Raw genomic sequence first — 20,558 nt, forward strand, 5'->3', positions numbered from 1 at the left:
GAAGGAGATGGAGGGAGACATTAACTGTCGTAAGAAGATGAGGGATATGCCATGTAGCCAAATAGGTAATACAGAGTCGCTCTGCTTCCAAATAATCAGTATTCTTTCTTTGCTCGCAGCAGTAGCGGCAACAAGCAATGCCTAGAATGTTGTACTCAATTTTTTCAATATTCTACAGTGGCTGCGTCGTGAGACAATTCACGTAGTATGGCATGGCAGGGTGCCGGGGGTGGAAAAGCCTATAATATCGAAACGAGACCATGTGCAGCGTGCTACGCCAGCAGGGACGTCGCTAGTCGCTGTGCGGGAAGCTGCCGCCGCCACGGCTGCCGCCACCGACAACGCCGACGCTGATGCGACAGCACGGCTCTGGCATCCATGGACTGCTCTCCCTCAGACTAGTGGGTCAGGGCTGCAGCAACCAGGCTGCCTGCAGCAGTCCGATTCCACAGCAACATGTCCTTCTCCTCCGTCATGTCCTCGCCAATCTCATAAGGTACACCACATACCCCTCAATACACCGCCACAAGCAGAAGCTTGGTCAGCTAGTTGTAGTTATAGTATTAGTAATAGCAACGATACTATGGCAAGTGGCAGTTCTGCGCCCATCCTCTTAGTAAGTCAGTGTCACCGTACCGCGGTTACAATACTCGGAGATTGCAGACACGTTTGAGGAGAAAATCTCATTCATGAGGATTGAGAATCTGGCAGGAGGTTACCACAACCCTGTTGATTTAGTAAGGGCGTGCCTCTCTGTCACGGAAAAGGAGCTCTTCAAGGTAGTCAACGATCTGCAGTATCCCGCCATTAAATGCAGTGTGGTACTCTACATCGAACGGTCGCACCCTCCTCCCCCCCCCCCCCCCTCGCACCACAATGTTGATTCTGGCATTGGAGAGACAAGTCTCCATTGTGTTTGGGGAGAAAATGACGTGATAACGCAGAGCACGTCAATCGCCGGGTGGTTTCGTAAATACACCTTCAGTGCTATACTGGCCCAGTTTTCTGATATGGAAATTAGGGGGGCAGCAGAAGCACTCAGCCAAATACTGCGCGTGGACATCCACACTGCTGTCTATCATCCGGTAAACGGAGAGTCTAACTACATGGAGCTACCTAAAGATAAGCCGGCTGGAGTGGCCGAGCGGTTCTAGGCGCTTCAGTCTGGAACCGCGCGACTGCTACGGTCGCAGGTTCGAATCCTGCCTCGGGCATTGATGTGTGTGATGTCCTTAGGTTAGTTATGTTTAAGTAGTTCTAAGTTCTAGGGGACTGATGACTTCCGATGTTAAGTCCCATAGTGCTCAGAGCCATTTTGAACCTACCTAAAGATATACCTGATAAGCATGCATGTATTAATGTCCAAAATAAAAACGATCAGGTTTGTTTAGCATGATCAATCCTGGCTTGCAAAAGAAATATTAAACAGAATCCAGCGCACATATCTCAATATGGTAGATACCTTGAAATTCATAAGTGTTATAACTTTGATGGCATCGAGTTCCCCATCAAGATCCAGGACATATCCAAATTTGAGGCGCAGAATACCAGAACATCAGTTCATGTTTGTGGAATGCAGAAGAAAAGCAAGTCAGATGAGCAGCACAAGCACGTAGTCATTGGCCCCCTCCATTCCTCAAAACTTGCTGGTGAGCATAACATGCTCTTATTCTCCTCCAACGAGAAAAATAAGTAGAAAGACAATTATCTTTATGTTTGGATCAAAGACATGTCCCAACTCCTATTCTCTCAGTTGAGGAAATATCAACATGAAACACATATTTGCTTAGGGTGCCTGAATTAGTTCTCCTCAGACAAGCTATTAGTGATATCTAGTAGATTATGTTTCCAAGGACCCGGTACATGTTATTATGCTTACTGAGGAAAACAAATTCATAAAGTTTAAAAATGAACACCACCAGGAGCGACGCCTGTTTGTAGTGTACGCTGACATTGAATGCCTCCTCGCTCCCGTGACCTACTGTGAAGGTGACCCCACGATCTCACATACCATATTTACAGAAAACCGCATACCATATGCAGAAGCATATCAAATTGTATCGTCCTATGATTCGAGTCTTAACCACTACAAATCTTATTTTAGGCATAATCCTGCGGTTTGGCTGCCCACTGAGCTCGAAAAACTTTCATGGAAGGTTGATAAGCTTTACAGTGACAAAATTCCCACAACCAAATTGAAGGAGAGTGAAGATTTGTGGAGTAACACAGTTGACTGTCATATTTGTGGGCTACTGTTAGACAGGAAAGTGGAAACACCTCATAGGTACAACTGTCATCTTATGGGGTGAACACACTTGATGGCAGTACTGCCCCTAATTGCTTAAATAATGGCCGAAAATGAAGACTTATGTCCAGCACAGGCAGAATCCTTTTCTCACCAGTCGCTAGGAAGAGGTGGCGGTCGGATGACTTATGTTAGTGGAGGTAGCCAAAGTGCCTTTTTTTCCTGCCGTTTTCTTAGGTTAGTGGAGGTAGCCATTGTATGTTGCATTATACTGATGGAACCTGAACTTCCCACCACTTTCTGGGGGAGAGAGAGGGGGGAGGGAAGGGGATATAGCAGTGGGTGAGAGGTTAATTCATTGCTCAATTTAATTAAGTAGTCAATCAAATTGATATGAGAGGGGGGGGGGGGCGTAATCCAATAACTCAGACCTCAAAGTGTACCTGTAGCAGCGAGGGGGAGAGGGTTTTTGGAGGGGTAGGTTGTGGGGGGAGGGGACACTAGGTTAAGTGACTGTCAATCAAAAGGAAGGATCCTTTCAGCAGAACAATACGTTAAGTACCTGTTAATCAAAGGAGAACAATACATTAAGTACCTGTCAATCAAAGGAGAACGATATGTTAAGTACCTGTCAATCAAAGGAGAACAACAGGTTTGCCCCTGAGTGTATATCTGACCCTGATGTAGGCAACCCACTGTAACAAAATGGACCAGAATGAACTCTGCCCCACTACTGATGTACTACTGGTTATTAGAGGTACTGCTGTGTGTGATGGGCAAACATCTATTAGGCGCAGTACGAATGTAGTGGTGTGGACATGTTGGAAATGTGGGTCTCACGAGGAGCGTGCAATGGATAAGTCCCTGCATCATGTGCACTATGCTCTGTGCTGTCGGTGGCTAGGATGGATATAGTGTCTGCCATGTAAGTAGGAGATCCCAGGTTCGTGTCCCGGTCAAGGCACACATTTTCAACATGTCCCCAATGTTGTATATCAACGCCTGTTTGCAGCTAGGTTGTCGATTTAATTATCATTTCATTCTAGAGAAGCTGCGTGGTCTACTACCTACATATATAATATAGTTACTTTCTACAGCAGCAGGCTCTTATGTTGCCGTTAGTTATATACAATGAGAGTAATATTCTTCATACAAAGAAATAGTCTTGAATGCAGATGCACTTGGGTGACTTCCAAATTACAGTAATGCTTAGTAGTATCGTGCTACATGGATGTAACGTCCTTACAGGAATCACTACCGGTTCTAGGCAGAAATTGGCTGACATCACCATCACCCTTAATGGAAATGTCGACATCGGCATCCTCATTCACTGAATTTCCTCCCCCTCTTCCGTTTCCCGGAATTCTACACCCTCCTCCTCTCTCCTGTCCCGTCATGTCCAATGATGTTGATATGGGCATCGACATCATCATGCTCTCACCCAATTGCGCTGGACACTGGAGCCCCAGAGAACTGATGTTTCGGCCAGTGGGGTGCAAGTTCAGCCCCCCAAACACCAAGAATTCTAATTTTTATAATTCGATTGCATGACCGCTGTCATCTCTTAGCTGTCTGTGTGTATGTCTATGTCTCAAGTGTTCTACTGACGAATCGGTTGCATTGAGCATAGAAGACTTTAGAGAAGCTTTTTTTTTTTTTTTTTCAAAGATCTTCCAGAGAAATATACTCACAGCTTTCTGCCTCAAGAATGGAAAGCCATCATGACAGAGGAGTGTATTGCTGTAGACAATAGGAATGTTGGTCAGCAAATAATGGCAATGCAACAGAATGGCGGAATGGCAAGGATGGGTCCACTAACATAGTATTTGGCATTTGCCGGAATTGTATACCCTTTTGCATATTCACCATCCAGTCTACCACCACATAAGAAGTAGTAGCACGTTGCATAGTGACAAATAATAGCAATGAATTAACGAGGTGAGCCCTTACTACAATTAATGGCGAGAGCTATCAGTATGTTTTCGTTAGTGTACAAGAATTACATTGACGGAAAAAGTCGCAACACCAAAAAATGATGTAGAGAAACGAAATTTTTGGTACACATTTCTCTAGGTAATCCAATAGTATATTTAGGTGATAAACAGTGCTTTATAATACGTTAATTTTAAGCCTGAGATAAGCCACTGAAAATATATAATACTGGCACATTAATATCCTGTGTAACCGTCAGAATATTGAATGCAAGCATGCAAACTAGCAGGCATTGTTCTGTACTGGTGCCAAGTTAATGCAATGCTATATTGCTGTCAATGCTATTAATTGCTATGCTATTAATGGTACTTGTGTATGACGCTTCAGTTATCGTCCGATAATGTCCAACGTGTCCTCAATTGGAGACAGATCTGGTCATCGAGCTGGCCAAGGCAACATATCGACACTCCATAGAGCATGCTTAGATACAACAGAAGAATGTGGGCAACCGTTATCGTGTTGGAAAACACCCTCTGGAACGATGTTCATCAATGGCAGCATAACAGGTAGAAACACCCTAATGACAAATTTGCCGTCAGAGAGCACTGGAAAACCAAGAGAGTGCTCCTGCTGTCATATGTAATCGCACCCCAGAGTATAGCTCCAGGTGTAGTTCCATTGTGTCTAGCATGCACAGAGGTTTGATGTAGGCTCATAATTGGCCTCCTTCTAATCAATACATAGCCATCACTGTCACCGAGGAAGAACCAGTATCCATTATAAATCATGGCAGACCTCCACCCCTCCGTCCAATGAGCTCTCGCCTGACATCACCAAAGTCGCTAATGGCGGTGGTTTGGCATCAGCGCCACTGGCTCGGAACTCTCCTTGATGTAACCAATTTGTAACATTTCGCTGCGTCGCTGTGTGACCATCTAATCCTTAAATCGCTTTTGCAGGTGCAGTACGATGCACCAGAACCATACGCCGAACGCGATGGTCTTCCTCCTCAGAAGTACCACGTGTCCGTCCGGTGCATTCCTGCATTCTCGTGGCCACCGCTGCCTGAACTCAAGTACTTTGACTACATTCCTGCGAAGTCATTCTACAGTATCGTAGAAGGAACATCCAGCTTCCTTAGCCCTGCTAACGACGTCGTTTAGAAGCAGAGAGGTATTGACAACAGAGTTCCGAAGGTAACTAACGCTCACGACGGGTATAGCGTGTATTTAACCCAAACGTGATTTCCATCTTCATAGTGGCGCTACTAGCACCTTTCTTACGCTAATGGCGCGGAATTGGAATAGACATTATCTTTCATATCTAGAAACACGCATACCAACTTTCGTTTATGTCGCACAACTCCTCCCTGGTACTTCCATCTTTTTCCATCAGTGTATTATCAAGTGTGTGCGACATACTTAGGAATTTTGTTTTTATTACAGCGCTAGCAGACATACAACTGGGCTACGGTATGGAGGCGTCCAACACTTCACAATAGCCGCAATAGTCGGCAGCGCAACAGGACAGAGAGGTGTTCTACATAACATGGCAGTAGCAGCAGCAATAATCCGCAAGTGTGTATAGAAATCAGGAGGAATATTGTTTTCTATGCAACAAGCTGTTGTAAAATTGTCGATATGTAAATAAATATGCCCTACAAAAACGCTTGTTTATTTTTAACCCAAGCACTCAGAAATAGCACTCAGACGTTCAGTTTGTAAAGTATCAGTCTAAGTACCAATAGTGGAACTTTTGGTGTCTCTAAGTACAGGAGAACCCTGGTGATGATGGTAGTGAAAGAAATTAACATAGGCTGTGTTCGTTGACAGATTGACTAATCTAGACACACAGCGACCTGCTTGTGATAATGTAATAACAGTAACAACGACAACTTTAGATGTCATGCCAGTGCGGCCCCAGGCAGATGCCGTACACTGCCTGCTATGTGAATATATTGCCTTATAATTTTTACTCGAGTTCGTGGGGCTATAGCTGGGCGCTTGGCAGCAAAACGGTGTGGTAATCAGTACTCAGTGTTTGTCGTCATTTATTGGTAACAGACGCAGCTGCAAATTCAGCTGGATGTGAAATATAAAATTTAATGCTACTTCACAGCACACACACAAGCTGCCTATGACATTTCCCTGCATTAGAAAAAGAAGAGATCCGTAACGCCAATGTAACTGCATAGTTTCCTATAATTTTTTGGCCACTCATGCATATAATAGACATATCTCGCAACGTGTAAATGGGTAATAAGGTCGCAAATATCTGTGATACACCAATGACGTAAATAAAAGACTATATTCAAAGAAGGTTCAGTGGTTTTGTAACAGACTTCAGTTGGCAACGGGCATTGTCGCTCTGCATTAGTAGCAAAAATAGCTATATACTTATTCATGCTGCTGACGATGAACTTTCAGTAGAGGTAAGCGTATTCGATAATTACATTTTTTTAAAGCTGTGAATAATATACATTTAAAGCTATTGATGAATAGTTCTTCCACTCGTTAGAGAACCTTCACATGATAAAGATATCAAGCCACATATCAACACACCCGTTTGTGAGCCGGTATAAATATTAGCGCTGAAGGCGATGAATAAGAATTTAGCACTAGCAGCACTCCGTCATCAGGCCACAAGTGGCCAATCGGGACCATCCGACCGCCGTGTCATCCTCAGCCGAAGATGCGGATAGGAGGGGCGTGTGGTCAGCACACCGCACTCCCGGTCGCTATGACGGTTTTCTTTGACCGGAGCCGCTACTATTCGATCGAGTAGCTCCTCAATTGGCATCACGAGGCTGAGTGCACCCCGAAAAATGGCAACAGCACATGGAGGCTGGAAGGTTACCCATCCAAGTGCCGGCCACGCCCGACAGCGCGTAACTTCGGTGATCTGACGGGAACCGGTGTATCCACTCCGGCAAGGCCGTTGCCAAAAAGAATTTAGAGGAAAATTAATATGCTTAACTAATAACCCTTTTTCTTATTTCCTTGAAGGCGACCTAACATGAAATACCTGAGTACAAATGACATTTCTGCCAGTGCACTGTCCTTTTATACCTTGCGTACGCGATACTCTCGCCATATGTATATGTACATATCGCTACCCGACGATTTTTGTCGCTTCAGTCTGCTTTCACTGTACAAATCATGTTTGGTGTAGCTCCAAACGTATTACCTGTAACACATCTTCAAGTACCTTTACTCGGAATAAAAAACTATATAGTACAGATAATCAGTTATACTTATTAAGAGTTAAGTTGTGGTATCCCAACGGAACGAGGTGACGTAGTTGTAAGCCGCTTAACTTGTGTTTAAGAGTTATTGGTGTAACATTGTGAATCCTTATCCAGATTAACGTCATCTGTAGCTTCTCCGAATTACTTTAATCAGTCGTTATTACCGCGATGAGCTGATATTTTTAATTTGTTGTTTCCTCTGCCTGCCAGAGTATTAGATGGGGTACCCAAGTATTAACTATGTGTATTCTCACACATTTACGAGCTCTATTCTATTGATGCGATTGAAGCTTGTAACCATAATGAGGTCGTTACAGCACTCCGACTGAGGACTGAGCAAGTGATTTCTGACTAATAACCTCTATGATAACGCGAAACTGCCTCTAAGTGACCGACGCTGATAGAGTAATATAACAGCTGTCATATTCCTCAAAACATTGGTCATAACGGCCGAAATATATCTCTTTCGCTGTTGTGGGTCATGTGTATTAAGTTGAGTGCTAGGTGTAAGTGGCAACGCAGTTTGGCTTTCAGATCGATAACCCAGCAAGGGACGTATAGGGGAAGTTTGCTGTGTGTCTAAGCCGCTACGTGCTCAGTCGGCGTGTTCGTACGCACCTCTTTAGATTTATGAAAAGCTCAGACCCAAAGCGAAATTTCTTTGCAGAGAGGAACTGTAGAACTGTCCACTGCTTTACTCCCAAAGAGAAAAATCGGATCATCAAGGCGTTTCTTACTCACTTAACCGAGACGCCCCCGTTTCAGTATTTTACGAGTGTTGTGGCAGAGGGCGGGGCAGTTTTTTCCTCGGGGCCTGCCCCTGAAAAAGCTCTCCCGAGCGCGATGCTATCTCAGCGCTGGAGGCCAGTCGTTGTACCTGCGGCGGGCAACTCGCCCCACTGCTTGTTCTTTCCGCCTGCCTTCCCGTTATCTGATGACCACTGACGTTCGGGTCGCCGATTCTCCCTTTGTCTCTCCCTCTAATCACTTTATCTGCATCGTTTCGAATTTTCCGCCGTGTCATCTTGGGACACGGAGTACAGGCGACAGCCGCAGTAAAATGCGTAAGGATGTTAGACGTCAACTTCGGGGACAGAAATATATGCGGCTGCTTTAGTAAGTGTGCCAAAGATTCTGCGATATGTCTCAAAGCCAAAATAAATCTTTCTTCTGACGTAGCTGCAGAACCGAATCGTGTGTTGCTAGGAATACGTTCAGTTCTTTGCTGACACATTGTGCTTAAATTACGGCATCCGTTCTTTGTTTTCTGCAGAAGAACGCGTAAAAATCTATGCGTAACTCTTGAGCCAAATATGTTGTTCTCAGATCTTTGGTCTGGTTCCTGTATGTGTCTGATGACAGTCAATAGAATTATTAACTCTGTGGATACACAATGCGTACTAACCACTAACCCTAATTTTCTGTTCACTCGAATTTCGTAAATTGTGGTTGTGAAAATAATCCCCTCACAGGCTAGTTTACGAACTTGTTTACTGTTGTCGGATGTTTCTTTTAGACTATCCTTTTGGGATATGTTTCTCATTTCTTTTCCTGTTTGTGACAGTCACTAGTTATTAACACGCACTCCTATTGGACCTCTCCGTCACAAAACTGTCGTATGAGAGAAAGTGCTTGCGACATCATACTACGTACAACCCACGCCGCTAAACCACTGACTACTTGACAAAACCACAATAAAGCTAATGTAAAATTTTCTTTTGGCTTTATTTGTCTCGTGGACTGCGCGTCCTGCACTTTTTTGTGTAACGTGTAGTGCGTATCTTGTTACAGAGTGATACTAACGGCTATTTTTCCAACTTTTCACGACTTAAAATAATCTCTTTTACCTAGTTTGGATCTTTAGCACTCAAGGCAGAAAGTATTGAAAAAACGATTCTTGCCACTAGCTTCAGTTATGTTTGTGATAGTAGGGATTTTAAACTTTAATAAAGCAAGTCGGTTAACTGCTGGTTTTTCACTGACTACTTGAATTTTAGAGCTAATGAATGTGCATAAATTTAATTGAGACTCCTCGTCATAATGTAGCAAAGCAGTCAAATACGAGGGCTGTATGGAAACACATATGAAGCTCAATGGACAACAAACTGCATCGCTACAAAATACTTGTATATTACAAAAAACTGCTACAATATTTATCTATGATGAATAACCTCTATATTACACTCGTATCGTCACAACGAAAGGATGGGAGATAATGCTGGTCGTATGGAATGTCTATTTTAAAATACACTCTCTTTAAGTAGTTCCGCTCTTTAGAAATTCGACAGTCTTGAGACAAAGTTACTCTAAAGGAATTTATGATTTTCCCTCAAACACGACGAAAGTTATTCAGTAATAATGCACACAGTATAATATATTTGTGATGAAATACGTGTATTCGACTGCCTCCGTTTGCTGTCTGAGCCAGTGAAGACTCTAATAAGAGAGAGAGTTTGTATTTAATACCAACGATGGAAAGAATTAAAGAATCACGTTGTATTATTGTGAAGATTCTCATGACATTTAAACGTGTTTTATGTTATAGATATATTAAGACTGAGATCAAAGTTATTTTGTCGTAGAAAATTACTTTGTCAATTATTTCGGGTATGAATCTCGGTAATTAACTGAAACTCTAGTATTTAACAAAAAATGGTTTAATGTCTCACTAATACACAGAAGCACACATATTAACCTAAATTTCTATTTAAAAGGACAATTATTTTCATTGAAATTTATCATTTTCTGTTATATAGCAATTGCACGTTTCTAGGGACGTTCTGCATCAAAATTGAGTGTTTGTGGGGACTTGGCTCAGTTCTTTTTTTCTGCCTCTTGCCGTTGTCAGTTCCGCAAGAACGTAAGAAAGCATGAACTGTGAAATTGCGTTTCTCTGCTGCAGCTCCCTGACCATGGCCTAGAAAGGATGCCGTCAGGTCCCCTTGCTTCAGCGGTAACTGGAATGTAATACTAGGTTGGAGCACAGACCGGACCAGACGCATACTTTAACGGTTTACAAATTCACAAGACAATGAAGGTCTCAAAATGTTTATTGGTTAGTACAACAACTTACTGTAAGTAAAACATAGAAAGGAAAACACCGGATTTTAATCAGGCGATGGAACAATGTGACTTCAGAAGTGTATATAAACCAATACACCATTTAAAAACTAAAGAGATCTTATAGAATGATGCAATAAGTATTAACTGCTACGTTGTCTCGGATTTGAGAAAGCTTTTGACTCAATAAATCTTTATTGAAAGCTTCGATTAGACATTGTCGGCCGGCCGCGGTGGCCGTTCTGTTCTAGGCGCTCCAGTATGGAGCCGCGCTGTTGCTACGGTCGCAGGTTCGAATCCTGCCTCGGGCATGGGTGTATGTGATGTCCTTACGTTAGTTAGGTTTAAGTAGTTCTAAGTTGTAGGGGACTGATGACCACAGCAGTTGAGTCCCATAGTGCTCAGAGCCATTTGAACCATTTGATTAGACATTATCAGGGTAGTGTGAATTCCAGAATTGAGAGATAAGTAAGTAATTTTTTGTGAGTAGTCTTAGAGGAAGATGTCGGCTCCTCATACTGGAAATAAGAAGAAGGAGTACTTCTTAGTGGATCAGTCTGAACGACATTCATTGGGCAACACCGCAGTGTTAGCTACTACTACAGACAAACTCCAACGACGTGTAAAGTATCCTAATAAAGTATGCTTGGAGGTAAGACTGAAAATCAGTTAAAATAAGACGAAATCATTACAAAACGAACAAATCGAAAGCAAAAATGTGTGTGTGTGATATCTTATGGGACTACACTGCTAAGGTCATCAGTCCCTAAGCTTACACACTACTTAACCTAAATTATGCTAAGGACAATCTCACACAACCATGCCCGAGGGAAGACTCGAACTACCGAAGGGACCAGCCGCACAGTCCATGACTGCAGCGCCTTTAGACTGCTCGCCTAATCCCGCGCGGCTCGAAAGTAAAAAATATAAATAACCAATATAGATCCATTGCATAATTTTTGTATGTGTGTCATTTGGTGATGACAGGCTGCACCGGGAAAGACGACTAACACAACCTGGAGTCCATATGATAAAGTAAATAGGGTTTTCAAAACTAAGCTTGCAATGTCTCTCAAAAGAAATATTCACAATCATTGTGTATTACCAGTTCTGACTTATGGTAGCGAGACGAAAACTTTTTGTAAGAAAAGTATTCAAAAATGGACAGTTGCTCAGAGAACAATGAAGGGATGTTGCGCAGTACTGGAAGAGACAGGAAAACAAACCTGTGGATAAAGAAACAGGCAGGCACGACGTAATTGCGTCTTTAATGAAAATGCAATATATGTATGCAGGACGTGTGGCCAAGCAAATGCATGACACATGGACAAACAAGTTCTTTGCTGTACCGCAAGAGACAATAAAAAACCGACATGGCAAAGAAATGGATATCGGCTAAATGAAATAAGGAATATAGGGAGTAACAGCACAGACACGTATGGCTGCAAACTATAAAGCCTACAGGATGTATTTATCTAGCAGTAGATGCCAAATGACTGATGATGCTGATGAAGACAGAAGTCCGATTTTGTCGGTTTATAGATTTATGTGGTGTTGAGTTTTGAGCTGTACAGATAATTAATTAAGAAAGAAGGAAATCATTTTGAAACTTCCTGGCTGATTAAAACTGTGTGCCGCACCGAGACTCGAACTCGGGACTTTTGCCTTTCGCGGCTTTTGTTAATGTGATACGGATTGTGATGATAATAACAGTAACTCTAACTAACAGCTTGCTGTTGCTTGTTGTGTGAAGGTCGAACATAAAAACACCAACTGAGAAGTAAAATGAATAATAAATACGCCGACTTTATCATTTAAATTTTCATATTTTACGCTCTCGAGAAATAACACTGTAGCTGTCGAACCAAATGGCGCTTTATAATTATTTTGTGCTAGTGGAGGTAGTAGTGTAGCTGTGCAGTTTCTGTAAACAAACTGTTAGCTTAGATTAATTTAATGGCCCTAATGTGAACAAATGACTCACTTGTTCATTGCAAATCTGTTTAGTGGCGAAATCCCTCCAGGCCTAATCTAATATATAACCGATAACTGTCGTTCTAATTACTATAATTTATCACACACAATGACCACCACATCTCTCTGAGTAGTCCAAGCTATACAAGTCTAACTGTAATTACCGTAATTCGTCACCCAAAAATGCTTGTCCACCTCCCCCACTCACGCAGACCGATCCTATTGGTGACATTTCAACGCACACCATTGTTGGGGGTACACAGTATCATGAACTGGTCTTAGCATTCAGACTCCCAACGTCATTCCATCAACATCATGAAGCCTTCGGAGCAGCAGCAGCCAATTCTGATGATATTCCCAATTTGGTTTTCTTAATTTGCAGCAGAGTGTTGTCTTAAATTATATTTTCTGAAAGTCCTATATGTGTGATCCTGTTTTAGTTTTGTGGCTACTCGCTACAATTTTGACTATTTTCATCTTGTATTCGACAAACACAAGACACACGTTTAACAAATATTACTAAAGTATTTTATTTCAATAAATACACTGATATCAATATAATTTAGCGTTTGAAACTTACAACAGTGCAACAAGTACAATCTTGTTCTGTACCAAATACGCATCCACTGTAAGGAACATACCCCTGCATTATAAGTGTGTTCAAAACACTGGCTGACTTAGAGGACTCTGACACGATAAGATTACAGTTGACTTCTAAATAATGATGTGATATCCTAGGAAAAATGTTGCTATATATCGCTTAAGTACAATGTAAACAGCTTACCACACTTGTGCAGATAGTAACACCACTGAGATAGGAACAGGAAAACTATGCACTTTATTTGGAACAAGCAAAAAATGTGGAGTCTATCTTCTGTGCTGAGTGTAGTTTATCCTTATCACAGCACACAAGCCAAAGTTGGAGCTGTGCTTGTGTACAGTACAACCAGTACCAATATCAGCTGAATGCACACCACCACTGTGTGCACTGAAGCCAGCCAGTGGCACCACACATGTATAAACACATTAAGAGCATAGCCCTCACGTTGTCTTGACCAGAGGCTGAGTTTTCCCCCAAGCTCCATCCACCAACAGCCAGGGAGAAATATGTGAAATCCACACCACCACCTAGTTCACCATCCAAGCCTTTCTGAGGTCCTTCCGTACATACTATCGTGATCAAAGGTTTCGTTCACACTCTTTGTACCAAAACAGTAGCAAAGCAATGGCAGTGCTGAGACAGTGCGTTAGTTTGGGTTGCATGCATTCAGGGGAAGACTTAATTGATTTATGACCCCCTTCCCTTCCCCTTAACCTGTTGTTCTGCTAAGCGGTTTTTGACCCCCTGGGGTTCGATTTATTACCACTTGGGATAATCTATCCTTTTGAGAAACCCCCACCTCTCCCCATCCTACTCCTCGTTACTCACCCCTCTGCCCTTCTGCAAAGACCGTTTCAAACCGATCTTACTCATGTTACCCAACCAATTACACACAATCTCTCTAGATCCTTACATCTTTAGCACCACTTTTTGGTGTGTAGTATATACAAGCCTGATACAAAAAAATGGTTGAAATGGCTCTGAGCACTATGGGACTTAACTTCTGAGGTCATCAGTCCCCTAGAACGTAGAACTACATAAACCTAACTAACCTAAGTACATCACACACATCCATGCCCGAGGCAGGATTCGAACCTGCGACTGTAGCGGTTGCGTGGTTCCAGACTGTAGCGTCTAGAACCGCTAGGCCACTCCGGCCTGCAAGCCTGATACATTTTTGTAAGTGCTGTGGTGATATAACAGATGATTAAGAATAAGAAAAGGAAGAAAAAGGAGAAGAAGAAGCGTTTGTGGTATGCATGATGGAGCTCCAGACAGAAGCAGTTTGAAACGTTTTGGGTAAATTACCTGTGCTATTAATTCTGTAGCAGTTTTGTATTACCTGTAGTCCAGACAAAGACGGTGCTGGATGATAGAAATGGCCTTAGTACATAAACACATTTTCTTAATATTAGGACCAAATTTTCCCTATGGTTCCTGCATACATAGAATGAAACGAATGTGATCAACTTTCCTCACGCTGTTAGAGTGTACTTTGCTGTGTACGAATGACTTATCTTGTTTGAATCTTCCCTCTACAAAAGAATGGTTCTTGCCCCATTCTCCGAGTGGGATCTATTGAACGTTGATTGAAACTGACAGCCCGTTTGATCGGGGTTGATTTCGTAGTCGAGGTTAAAACTACCAATAAGTATTTTCGTTAGCGTGCGGAATTCTTCCTCCATCGTTGCACATTCTTTGGACTGGATGAACTTCGTAATCTTCCTTTGCTCCTGTTACGCTTTAAACCGCTCGACACAAGCCGAGCTAGCCGCGAAATTAAAGGTGTCAGATAAAAGTGGAACAGCAGCGTTCATGGCCCATCGTTCTAATGTTCTTGTTGTCACCTGCTTCCGCAGGAAATTATATTATTTTGGAAAGCAAGTTTCTTCCTTACAATGTATTTGACAAATATATTGATATGATTTACCTGTTCCAAATTCTGTCTCGCTTCTATGAACCGTTCATACGTCTCACGATCGATAGTGTTCCATTTATCACGACAAATTCCACCTCTTTTCACATCTTCTTTCCATCTATATAGCATTGATTTGTGTTTTAATCGAGAGACACTTTGGGACTGCACACTCTTTAAGCTCCATTTCAGATGAGCTACTGCAAGAGCGACTCCTGTGCGAATTCGTCGGTGACGAAATCACCATCTCCCTTTATTCCCGTATACTACAAAGTAAACAGCTTTGTATCATGCCGATTCGTCCGCAAGAAAGAGAACATCCACACAAAAGTGAAACTTACCGCATCATATTCGTGCACCTCGTCTCCTTCGTTGATGTTTATTAAATCACTGCAATTGATGATCCGTTTCTCGGCCAACAAATCGTTTATTGGGATACATATCTGACTGCCAACTGCAATTGAATTGATCATACTGGGCGTTGTATTTGTTAGAAGATTTAAATCACGAAGCAACTTTTCGGCGTATTTTATGGCGTTAGTGATTTCGACTCTCGATTGTCCGTTCAACTCCTTTACTGCTGATGTATCTTCTTCTGGCTGCACTTCTGTAGACAGATTTGCGTCGTCCATTTCACTGAGTTCTTTGAATACGCACAACACTAACAACGTGTTGTGGGCAACGGTCGTTGAAGACAAATTCAAATTAGCGATTTAGCAGCTAGGTCAGCGCCTTTTATTTGACCATGGTGATATATGTTCATAACACACTGAGTATTATGAAATTATATCGCCATAGCCAAATAAAAAGGCGGTGACCAGGGCGATACACTGTAGCAATACACAGAGTTGGCACGGGATGTCCACGTGGACAGTCCGCTTTCTGTTTCACTGAGCCTATACAATTTAAACGTCTTGATAATTTCACACAGTTTTCACTGTTTGTTGATATGCTGTAAAATAATACGGAACAATGCCGGACTATTATAATTAAAAAATAGTGAAAGCATGGAAAAGACCAGAACATGGTACGTCCGATGTGGTAGCTGTGGACCTTAACTGCTGTGCTATGTTCGCTTTGTTGGAACATGGCTAACGTTAGATGTATTACAGTGTGCAGTGAACTTCGTAATCAATTTTTTCAAAAACCAATGCCCATCGCTAAAAATGTGGAAAGCGTCATACCTACAGAATGTCCCTCTACAACATATCTGAGAACCATCAAAACCCGTTTCTTACCCTTTGATGGTTACCTTGTCAGAAGTGGCAGAGAAATGTGGTACTCTGCACACATATTCGTTCACCTAGAGGAGGGTGTTAAAATAGTTTTTCCATCGATAGACATGATTCATTACGCATTCACTGGATGTCCTCTGCTGACTGTAGTATGGAGAGGTTTGCTTTTAATGACTGCAGGTAGACAGTGCTGTAAGTCACACATAAAACACGCATTTGTATTTGAGTCGAACGCAAGTTATGCCACATTACTGATACACTCCAAGAGAACAAGAGAAAAAAAAGGTTAAATGCATGACAATGACCAGCTGCTAAATCTCCCTCTCTTCAGAATGCATCATCATTCTATCATTAAACTAAACCTCATTACAACCCCTCTCAACAGAACATTACATATATTTTGTATCATTCTTTAATGGATAACGATATCAATTTAGAGACAGATGGTTCTCTTTTCCAGGATAGCATCGAAGACAGCAGTCAAGTAGTGTGAATCCCTATTACCTCAACACGCATACAGCAGAGTGTTGTTAAAACCATGCAGCAACTGTTCTGTATGGTATTGGGTAGATCACACTGCAGAGTTGTGATTTGTAAAGAGTACAAACAAGCACATTGTAAACACTCTTTGTTGGGGTTTGAAACACCTAATGAGTCTAACATAGGGTGAAACATATGGTCCATTCCGTAGTTGCACATTGCAGTCCCCTCTGGCAATACAACGCTCATTAGCTAAGGACATTTTGTAAATATCTATAGTGTGCCGATAAATTTGGAGTCACACATGGGCTTGTGATCTGACTTATGAAAATTTATTAGTCTACATTTGGCTATTATCCACATTAAAACTTTTATCGCTGTCCACGAACAAACACTGTTTCCTTGGTTCCCAGTGTTTCCATCTCGACTTTTCTTTTGCTGTCACATACTCGTTTCTATGTACAAGAATTTTCCCGCACCAAGCAGAAGACATGCAAGTACTCCCTCATTCCCCCTCAGTTTCCCCACATCTTGGCGAATTTTCCCTCAATTTGTACATATTTTCCGTCAGTTTTCGTAATTTTATCGATTTTATGTATCTTGCGCCCAATCTATTATGACATAACTTCTCAGAAGGATGCATTATCTCGAGGGGTCATAAATCAACCCTCAGAGGGTCATAAACCACTTAGCAGAACAATAGGTTAAGAGGAGTGGGAGAAGGCTATAAATCAAGTTTGCCCCAGAATGTATGCTTGCCTCTGAATGTATGCAACTTGCACTAAAAAATTGTATCAGCATCACCATTGCCCTACGACTCATAATACTCATAAAAATTTAACTTTGCTCATTCCCCATAATACACATTACGTATTAAACAAACAGATATTACAGAGAATGTAGAAGTTTTAGTTCTGCTAATCTATCGTAAGGGATAGGAATTAAGTAACATGTATCTGCTAATCCACAAATACATAATACAAAAATGATCCATTCCAGCAACTTAATGGTGTGTTGGTATACCATTTGCACCAAATACTACATCAGTTTTATGTGAGACAAAGCCTTAGTCAGTATCTTTTCTAGTTTTGTCAGCTGAGGTATTTTTCCTTCATTCTGAAAATGATCATCGATGAATTTATCAACCGGTAACTGGCATTATAACAGACTGCTTCCCTGTAGTTGCCTGATACTGCGCTGTGTGTCACTCTCAAGAGTTATTAGATGCATTTTGCTCTGCTGTTATTAGTCCAGTCAAATTGCAGAAATACCTTGCAAAAGGTGGGGTAGAAGAGCTCATTCTTTCAACTCGTTCATATGGTTGGAAATATTAGAAAACCGAGTTTTGCCAACAAAATTTCGCTTGGGAAAACTTTCTGCAGTCAAAAAACTTGGAAAATTTCGGCCTTTTTTCCGTTTTTCAAAATATCTCAGTTTCATTTGCTCCTATCGTTTTAAGGTCTATTTTCTTTTTTAAAGAGCACAAAATTCTCTACAAATTTGATTTATGCCATTTTTTTCTACTCCCAATATCTAAGGCGCTACAGCACCTCAAAAAATACCAATTTTTCAAATTTTGAGCATAGTGGCAAGATACCTTACTTTTGAACACTATTTTTTCAGATTCTGTTTATGTAGTATAAATACATTATACATCACGTTATATGTTGGAATTTACCACCTCATTTTCAAGTATTCAATTTCTCTGTATGCAACATGAGGATTGCTGGGCACCCAACTATTGTGATTCTTACATCACTACCTGAAGTTCACTGTGGGCCACCTCACCCCTGGTATTTGCAAAACTATAAATATAAACATACATCATTAAGAGACATAGACACACACACACAGACAGACAGACAGACAGACATACACACACACACACACACACACACACACACACACACACACACACACACGTACAATAAATTGTCTCAAGAAACTGAACTATTATTAGCTGCAATAGGCAACCTAATTAGGTAGGTAATTATTCTTGTGTATAAAAGCCACAACGTTGACATTAAAAATAAGTAGCTTTATTACACTTAAAATGCATTGTCAGTTACTAAAAAATTTTAACAGTTCTGGATGTGTAATACTTGTAATATCGCACATTAGCGCACTTGAGACAGATATGAGCATCACTTCCAACGTTTTGATGGGCCAGGTTCCTCAGTGTCACCAGAAATATCTTGAGTTACGGATTCAGGGTCTGTACCTACAGTTGATCCCAGATTGACCTCTTCTTTAAACAGCGAGTCAGCCTCAGCAAGTTCGTTGATTTCGTCAGCGGTTTCCTCAACATCCTCCATAACACCTTCTTCACTGTCTTCATATAAAAATTTTGGCACGTTTTCACAGTTGACCCCAATACATTTCTTGCAAATTGAAGAACATTTCAAACCCGCTTTTCTGCAGGAGCACGCTCCGCCACAGTTCAGCTTGCATGAGCATGAAACAATGTGAAGAAGTGCTTCAGGTGCTGGATCTTGGGTCATTATAACGGTTATTGGACCGTGGTCACTGTGATTCCAGCCCCATTTCTCAGGAGGTTGCCGGTTTCCCATCCGACTTTGGACTTGTTGGTAAGTCCGCAACGAATGATGTTGTGCAGCATCTAGTGTAGGTGGCAACCGTGAAAGATTCAGTTTGCTTTTTGTGGCAGACTTGGCGATTAGCTGGTACCGCAAATGGTCTAGTGTGTGGGAACTGCTGACACCTTCACTATACAGTGCGATAGTAAACTGTTTTGCTTGCTGTTATTATTTCTTCACGGGTAGCATGTGGTTTGTTGAACGTGCAAAGCGCTGAGGTTAGGTGTTCATTTTTCGCAACAATACTGCAGCACTTAATTTTTCCTTGACAAAGGAAATCGGATATTGTATCACATCCGCTAAAGGCGTGAGTGAACAGAATATATTCACTGTCAAACTTGTAAGATGCAGTGGAAAACCACTTGTCTTCTGCATTTCTCTTCCTGGCTTTAAGAAAAATAAGTTTTCAGTGCCTTGCCCCAAACCGGTCATGAGCACAAGCAGGTCAACATCTTCTCCTACAATGAGAACACTTCCAAAATCTTTGGTTCTTGAAATGACAGATGTTACAATCATAACGTCAGCATGTTCTTGTGGCTTGTGCACTTCAACGCTACACTCCAGAAATTCCTTTTTAAGAAGTGTGATCAAACGCATCTTGTTTCGTTCGTTGTACAAGAACTTGTCCTGAGGGACTTGGGTTCACCGTCTCTCGTTCAACCACAACGTCAACCGAAGAATGTTTTTTGGACCTACGAATCCTCTCAGCACTCTTTGTGCTACAGTTGTCTCCCTCACATGGATACCCATCAAATACAATAGCAAATTCAGATCCAAATTGACGTTGCAGGTAAAAAAATAGCTTTCGGCTATTGACTTGAAGCAAACATTTCGAGTCCAAGTCACTTTGTGGATAAGGTACCCTCCATCAAAATTTCGTTTGGCATGTGGCGGTCTTAACTGCTTGGTTAAAAAGTCATCAGAATTCCCATTTGCACATAAAAAGCATTTCTCTTTGAATTTGAACTGACCTTTTTCCTGCGACCGACGTAGCACACCTGTTGGTTCCTGAGGATGTCGAAGGCTAGCTGCTATCGTTCTCCCATTAATGTACTTCTTGTAGGATGCTTCATGCACCATCACTTCACTGAGCGTTTTCAAAAAACGGATGTGAGCAGACTCCCTGCGTTTAGCACTACAATCGATAAGTGTGCTCAGTCCTTTCTTTTTCACATTGCATCCACCACTCACCACAGTTTTTTCGCAAATGAAACACAAATTCATATCAGACATACTCATTTTCAGCACCAAAACATATACTGAATGGACGCG

This window comes from Schistocerca americana, chromosome X (assembly GCF_021461395.2).
Source record: "Schistocerca americana isolate TAMUIC-IGC-003095 chromosome X, iqSchAmer2.1, whole genome shotgun sequence".
NCBI classification, from domain to species: domain Eukaryota; kingdom Metazoa; phylum Arthropoda; class Insecta; order Orthoptera; family Acrididae; genus Schistocerca; species Schistocerca americana.